We start from the raw sequence: 7,323 nt of genomic DNA on the forward strand, positions 1-7,323 counted from the left end.
TTGTAATAGTGGGCCGAGGAAAGGGTGCAAAGCAGCTGCAAGTCCGGTTGGACCCAGCCTTGGTGGAAAAGGCTCTGGGATTGGTACCTAGGACAGAAAGGCGACAAAAAAGAGATGTTTATGCCTTGCTGAAAATGAAGAAGGAAGAGGTACTCACGAACGACTGCATAAGCATCCAGGACATCCCTAACACTGACGCCAAGTTGCAGGCCAAGTTGGTGCATGTGTTGTTCTCCAGCCAACGTTACAATTCCTTAATGTATCGGATTAGTGTGCCAATGCTGGAGAATGTAGCAGCCCACACTCTCGACGAGGTGGATTGGAATGGCTATGTGCGGAAGACGATTGATCAAGTGACCAAGGCACTAGCCCTAGGAAATGCACCAACAAGAGGAGAATCTCCGGCTTCTAAGGTGACGGAAAGGAAGAAAGCCTCCTCCAAGGCCTCTTTCATCGGCTACGGAGGAGTCTTGACTGAACTTATTCAGGAGGCAGTAAAGGTAGCACAGGAGCCGGAGGAGGGAGAAGGAGAAGCGCCGGAGAAGTCGCCCCCTCGACAGGACAAAGACAGGTCCACCGACAGAATGGAAACAGAAGAAGAAGGGGAGGGACAAACTAGTAAGAAGACAATCAAGACAATGAAGAAGAAGGCGGTGTAGGGGAAGAAGAAGAGTGATGAAGGCAGGAAGAAAGAAAGGGAAGACTTGGAAAGGGCGAAGAAGGAATCCCTGAAAGAAGCAAAGGAGAGAGAGAGAACAAAGAGGCAGGAGGAGCAGAGGGAAAAAGAGGAGTTACAGAAAGCCAAGGAGGCGTCAAAACAAGAAGCTGAAGCGGAGAAAAGGAGGGAAAAAGAACAGAAAGGGAAAAAACAGGAGGAGCAGAAGAAAAGGCAAGAGGAAAGGAAGAGAAAAGCGGAGGAAGAGGAGGAGGAGCTACGAAGGAAGGAGGAGGAGGACTTGGCGGAGGCCACATGACGCTCCATCGAACATCAATGCCGAGCAGACGAACTAAGAAACCTGAGCCCATGCAGAGAAGAGGGGCCTGGATCCACTATGCAGGTGCCAGAGTTCGTGCCACCTCCAGTCTCCGAAGGCAAAGGCAAGGCCCCGCTCCATCCGATCCCTACCTTCCTGGTACCTCCCATGGAACTCATCACCGTTACCCCCAGCATTCCCACTAGTGCAGACGTGTCAAATTTCATGGCGTGGATGCAGTATTTTATCAACAAAGAAATGGGCCAGGGGCAGAGCATAGAGACTACGGCCACAGGACAGAAAAGGCCAGTCACGGATGCAGAGTCCAGGCAAGAGCCCAAAAAGCAAAAAGTCGAAGCCTCCACCTCACCTATTCACGTAACAATGATGCCACCGGCTAATTACGACGAATACATCACCGAGCTACTCTCCCTGTTGGAGAGAGCGAAGGAGGAACGCAAAATAGCCGTGGTTGAGTTGGCAGCCGAGAAGGAAACCGTGGCGCCTTCTAGCTGGACAAGACAAGAATGATAGCCTTGTAGCAGCGCGAAATTGCAGATCTGAAACAAGAACTGAAGGCTAGGGATGAGAAGGAGGAACATTGGAGGCAGCTACTCGAAAATGAGACGCAAGAGTTAGTGAGCCTGCAAAGAGGGCACAAGCTCCTAATAGTGCAGTACCAGGAGCTTGCTGCGAAAGCTGCTAAGGTGGATGCACTCGGAGTGGAGCTGAATGCTAGGGATGAAGAAAGACAACGAGGCATGGAGGAGCAGGAGAAGGAGCTCAAGCTAACAGATCAGCTGACCTCTAAACGAGAAGAACAAGAGAGGCTAGTTAGGGAACTAGAGGATTATGGATAGAAAATCATGATGCTGACCTTAAGACAGGTGGAGGGCCTGGAAGTAATGAACAAAAAGGGCAGAGGAGTGGGCCGTGCACAACAAGAAGAGGGTGAAGACACTGGCGCGCCGCCTTGCTCTAATAGAAAAAGAGAAAATCATCGTAGAGAGCAAGGTGGAGGCAGCCCAAGTGGCCTTCAGCGCTCAACAGAAGGCCTTCCTCGATACCATCTTGAACGCCACCCACACAGCACAAGGAGAGCCACTGGAAGCGGTGCAGAGGAAGCTCGGCATGGTAAGAAGAGCCCTACACACTAGACTATAGATGCCACCACTACCGACGGAAGTTAGGCTGAGTTTGGAGGAACAGCGGAAATACCTGACGTGGGCCGGCCTAACCGCCCAGGAAATAGATGCCCTCGAGTTCGAGGAAGAAGCAATACACGTAAAATGGAAGGGGGAAGAAGCAGAGCTAGAAATCGATGTGAATCGATTCAGGGAAGATGTGGTCCCGCAACCCCCTCGCCACAGGCCCAAGACCCGCCACAAGAAGATCTAGCTACAGAAAGAAAAGCCATCTCTAAATAAAGGTGAAAAAAGCTAGTGGAGGAGGCCAAATAGAAACTGAGAGCCAAACCAGCCGTGCTACCGTCCGCGCCTCTCCCTCTGTGCCCAGATGATCTCCCGTGGGATTCCACGCAGAACTGGTGGTGTGGGAGGTGCAGGAACTAGGAAAGGAGCCATTCTCCTTTAATTTCCTCCTACCCAACAGTCTCTGCGGAGGGTCCTGCCTCTCAAAGTGATGGACGAGGTGATTGCGGTCGGGCCGGTTGGGGAAAAAATGGCTGGAAGAGCGGGAAAAGACCCCAACCTCTTGGGGCACCGAAGCGGCCGACTACGGGCAAGATAAAATTTTTGAAATCCCCCACACTATACAAAACTATAGGAGCCAACCCCTATGGAGGAGGCGAGTATGCAACATAAGCATGCTCGCCTAGATGGCTTTTTGTAATACCCTGCCGTTCGAGCGGAATGACCCTACTTATATGGCGTACCCTCGAAGGGTAGGCATAGATTTTGATGCCACCCTCCACGGGCGGTATGACTTTCCCGTCATTTATAACTCCACTGTAGCATCCTTTGACAACACCCTTCTTTTTACCACAGAAAGCCTAGACGAGTCTATGATGCACTTCCTTGCGTACTTTTCCTCATGTCCTGACCCCGCTTTTATAACCACTTGTAACTATCTTAGGCTACTTAGGCTACTTCTTAAGCAGGACCCGACTCCACAAGAGCGTGGCCTGCCTCCCCTATTCTTTGATCCTAATGCTATAGATAATTGTGCAATGGCTCATCTCATGATGAGGGCTAGTCTCCTTCCCTCTTTTTGCCTAGCCCTCCTAGAGGACATGAACGACAGCCAGTTCACTAGATGCAGCCACCCCTTTCTCTCCACTACCTCCCTTCATGTCCGCATGAATCTAAAATATTACATGCAGAGTCGCCAATTTTTGAGCAAGTCTCTCCGCCCCCCTTCTCCTCCTCATTCGGACTAAGATACTTAGGCCTATGTATCATCTCCAAAAAAAAAAAAAGCACCACAGACACTGCACCTAGGGTTCTCCCTAGCCCCCTCCCCCACTTCACGCTTAGGGCACATCAAGGGCAGGACTTTCAGAACTGTCACCCTAAGGCTCGCACCGCACCACCAATGAAGCACAAGCTGGGTCCTCAAGTGTGGGATGTTACCAAGGGCTTGCCCAAGGTTAGACCCATCTCCCAGTTCCACTGCCACAAGCACAACACACTACACGGCAAGCAGCACACCCCTTAGGGAGGGCACAACTTTTCTTGCAGGTTATGTTTGACTCTCAAGAAATGGCTACCCGCGGAAGACCATCACCCATGGCACCCTTTAATGACCGAAAGTGTGCCGGCCTCCAGCCATCCGCCTGGTGCTGATGGCCACCATGATCGAACCAGGTCGAGGTAAAACTGCCATTGGCATAGATCTTGGAACTGCATCGTCCAATGATCCATGCCCAATGCCTCAAGATCCACGGATAGCTTATTGATTCCATCGGCCTGAGGACCTTCAAATCAAAGACACGGATCTTCAATCAAAGCCACGGGTTTTCAAGCCAAACAGATTTCGAGGGGTTTCCCCAAAATAAATCCCTCCAATACCATCATCGTATTACTTCAAGCGCTTCTCATACTCAAAAGACGACCGGCTAATAACCAGCGCCACAACCGTGTGACAGATGCCGAGTGTCTTCATGGAGCCTAACACATGCCAGGACTCTCTCCCGGTCATCATCCCTAACCACCCACCTACCTGTTCCGCCTAACAACTGACCTAACTTGCCACCATGTCCCACCGCAGTGCCATGGGACTGGCACTTGGCTAAGAGGGGGGTAATGTTACCGTGTTTCCGACCGCATTACCACAACTCAAAGAAGTGGAAACTAGGAAGAAGGGAAAATAGCAAAAAAGGCGCAAAAGCAGAAAAAGGCGCCTTGACTGGCAACCAATCCCTGAAAAATTCAAATGTTCGGACACGACCCTCAAGAGGCTTTGGTGTCGGGCCACAGCAACGAAAAAGACGCACCATTAAAAAGCGGAAGCGTCCCGGAATCTATGTAAAAGAGTGCCAGGCTCACTCCTGTGCAAAGTGTATGCATTAGTGGGAATAGGATAAATTAGAATGGTGGGAAATGGGAAAAAGGGCCTAGGCTACGACCGGCCATGTAAAAGAGGGAAAAGGGGATGACCGCCCAAAAGGGATTTATGGTTTTGTATATAAAGTTGAAAAGTGAATGAGAAGCTCATTCTTTTGGTGTGTGGCAAAAAGAGTCTTCTTCTTCCTCTCTTCTTCTCTCCTTCTTGTTTGTGTGTGCTCTTGAGAGAGGGAGTGTGAGAGTGTGAGGGAGTGAGTGTGCGTGAGAGTGAGGGATCAAGAGGTTGAAGCTCTTCACCATCTCCTCTCCTCTTCTTCTCTTCTCTTCTCTTCACTTGCGCGCGCGGCTATGGAGGATGGAGCTTGGAGATGGAGGAGGCTTGAGGATGCTTGAGCTAGCATCAAGAATCGTGGAGCTACCAGAGTGCAAGAGAGAGAAGGGTACTCGATCGGGCATCAATGTAAGCTCACAACACTCGTAGGATCGACGGCACATCGGCTAGGTGAGAGATAGCCATTAGAGCTCACTTGGAACGCTTGAAACAATAAGTGGTCTGTGGGTCTTGGCGGTTGAGCGAAAGCTCCCACAACATTGCAATGTGCTCGTTTTTTTAATGTGCGTCCTAGCATCTATTCCTTACCAGCTGCCTTACTGTTAGGCATCACATTGAAGATCATAGGTAGGCTTTCAACCTTGATAGAGACCACTATCTTGTAGTTTCCTACTAGTGAATTAGATTGCCCCCAAAATGGGTTGAGTTTTGCATTAGTAGGCTGCAATTGGGGTTGACCAATGAGGATCCAATGGTCATGTGTAAGGATGTTATAGTCAGCTCCCTTGTCAATGATGGCATCAAAGGCATATGTCGCGTGACTAGTGATCGATATGTGCAAGTATGCAAGTGCCACTTCCTCCTCATCCTATTCCTCAATCTCAAAATGATGGTGGCTATTCTTATGTTTATAGGGGGTCTCTAGCATTGGAGGGCCGTGCAGTGGATGCATTGGTATTGGTCGACTGCTAGAGCTCCTAGCCATCATGCAAACTGGTACTTATGGAGGGACCCTACCTTTCGACAGTTGAGATGGTGTGACCTTGTGGGACCCATCAGATGCTCTCGCAGCCTATTTATAATCCTCCTCTTCATCTGAGAATGAAAAATCAATGGTGGCTAGCACATGCATCCAATCGCACTCATCCTTGGGGAAAGGGATATACTTTGTTAGTGGCCCATAGGAATTCTTAGCCTGTGAGTCTCCTTAACGTAGCAGAAATGGCATCTAGGTTGTTGACTGGAGTGGTATTCCAAGTATCCATCTTGACTCTCACAGTTTCCAATCTATTGCCTAAGAACATTAGACTGTTGCCTCAATCTTCTATCACTCATGCGTTTCGGATCCAAGGTTGGCCTAGCAAGATGTCGTAGTCCACTCCCTTCATGACTATGAAGTTCACTGAGAATTGGACTCATGCTATCTTCAAGGGCTAGTCTTTGAGCACTCTAAATGATCTGACCTTCATTCCATTAGCTAGCGTTACACCCCAAGCCTATAGGACTACATGGGATGAGCACACTAACTCCAAATCCCATATCTGCAATTCCCTTTCTTGTAGCATCTCCTAATTTGTTGATAGGCAAGACTGTATGCATCTCTATGCCATCTCAAAAGGCATTTATGTGCAAAGACTTAGGTACTGAGTTCAAGGTTAAGATTGGTATGTGTGTTACTACGTTGTGGTCAAGAAAGTTGGTCACTCTAGGCTCATCATGTTGTTCTACCCACTGCTTCAACCCTTGCCATCACGTCAATTCTACCTAAGTAGCTCTGCCAAAGGTAGGGTCATAGGGCCGATATCAAGGGCATGAGCAAGTTTCCAACTACCTACTTTTTGTTAGGCTCTATACCCTTTTTCCAATTATCTTAGGCAGTCTACCCACCTGTGGCATGTAGGTTTGGTCTATGCAGTGCTATGTGTGGGATGTGGATACGTCTCTTGATTTGAACTGAGTAGGCAAGATTGGTGTGCTCACACTAGAGAGCTCATCAATCTCATCTTCAAAGATCTCATATTCAACAACGGGCTCCTCATCCTTTAGGTACACTTTGGCTTCTCTCACCCACTCCTTGGACTTATCCATTTCTTCCAATTCGTGCCTCAAATTGGGATATTCTCCAAACTTGTCACTTTTCTTTTCTAGTGTCTTAGGAGCAAATGTCTTTGCTTTTGTGTATGTGACTTGCTTCCCTTTGGTAATGTGGTGGCATTTCTATCTTAAGAGTAATCTTTGTCTCAGCACTCTTTTTCCTTCTTTTATCACTTTTCCTCCCTATTAAAGCTGTGTTGAGGTTGCTAGGTCTTGGTAATGAAATATAGGACTGCTTTGCATGTGCTCGGGTCATGACATTCAGCCAAATTGGTGTGGCTTTTCCATCAACATTTCAACTCTGAAGAATCCCAATGGTACAGATTGCAAAATAGCCAAACTACTGGAAGGTTTCTAGTTAGGGCACTTAGCATACAAGTGTGTGATCCCACACTTAGGGCATCTCAGATCAGCCTTGTCTTGATTAGCTTTCTCCCTTTCAGGGCATCGTGATGAGATGTGTCCTAGGTGACCACAAGTCCAACATGTGATGGGTTCTTGGTTCCGTCTCCTCCTAGACCTCTACCTTTTTCCTTGCCCAACACCATCATCGACAGTGGTCTAGAATCCATCAAGATGGGATTACCCTCTTGGTCATACAAGATGTAAGAGTTCACATATGCTTTGTCCTTGTTGTCTCCTCCATGTAATGTATTGGAGCATCGCTCGATGGATGGGT

Source organism: Lygodium microphyllum, chromosome 7, assembly GCF_053477565.2.
Source record: "Lygodium microphyllum isolate KBCC chromosome 7, Lygodium_microphyllum_v1.1.10, whole genome shotgun sequence".
NCBI lineage: Eukaryota > Viridiplantae > Streptophyta > Polypodiopsida > Schizaeales > Lygodiaceae > Lygodium > Lygodium microphyllum.